Source organism: Equus asinus, chromosome 28 (assembly GCF_041296235.1).
Source record: "Equus asinus isolate D_3611 breed Donkey chromosome 28, EquAss-T2T_v2, whole genome shotgun sequence".
NCBI classification, from domain to species: Eukaryota; Metazoa; Chordata; class Mammalia; order Perissodactyla; family Equidae; genus Equus; species Equus asinus.
In genome coordinates this window covers 19,851,614-19,852,262 of record NC_091817.1, presented here as the reverse complement: position 1 = coordinate 19,852,262, position 649 = coordinate 19,851,614, and the positions used below count along the sequence as shown (strand labels likewise).

General features: G+C 41.1%; 1 non-coding gene across 1 annotated transcript; it reads left to right on the top strand.

Annotated features, from left to right (window-relative positions):
* Positions 1 to 275: 275 nt before the first annotated feature.
* LOC123281901 (U6 spliceosomal RNA) lies at positions 276 to 382 on the top strand. Its single transcript, XR_006521699.1, has one exon. It is a non-coding gene; the product is annotated as a U6 spliceosomal RNA (small nuclear RNA).
* Positions 383 to 649: the final 267 nt, after the last annotated feature.

Genomic DNA, 649 nt, shown 5'->3' with positions numbered 1-649 from the left:
AGCAGATGCTGCAATTTGGCATCACTTGGCTCTGAGCTTCCCAGTAGCCAAGGTGAAGAGGACCACATGTTGCTAAAGAGTTTGTGTTACCTGAAAGGAGAACAGGTAAGAAGCAAGGGAGCATGGCTTGTAAGCTGTGTAATTGGTGGTTAAGGCCTGGGTTTCAAACCAGACAAACATAGGTTCAAATTGACCTCTTCATATACAAACTTTGTGATCTGGGCAAGCTACTTAACCTCACTGTGTCCCAGGATTCTTCTTTATTAAAAAAAAAAGTGCTCACTTCAGTAGCACATATACTAAAATTGGAATGATACAGAGAAGATTAGCCTGGCCCCTGTGCAAAGGTGATAAGCAAATTCGTGAAGCATTCCATATTTTTAGAATTACCAAGACAAAAAATAACAAATGTGGGAGAGGATATGGAGAAGAGGGAACCCTCATCCACTGCTGGCGGGAATGCAAACGGGTGCAGCCACTATGGAAAACAGTATGGAGAGTTTTCAAAAACTTAAAAATAGAAATACCACTTGACCAGCCATCCCACTACTGGATATTTATCCAACGAACATGGAATCAACAATACAAAGAGACTTATGCATGCCTGTGTTCATTGTAGCATTATTCACAATAGCCAAGACATCAAAGC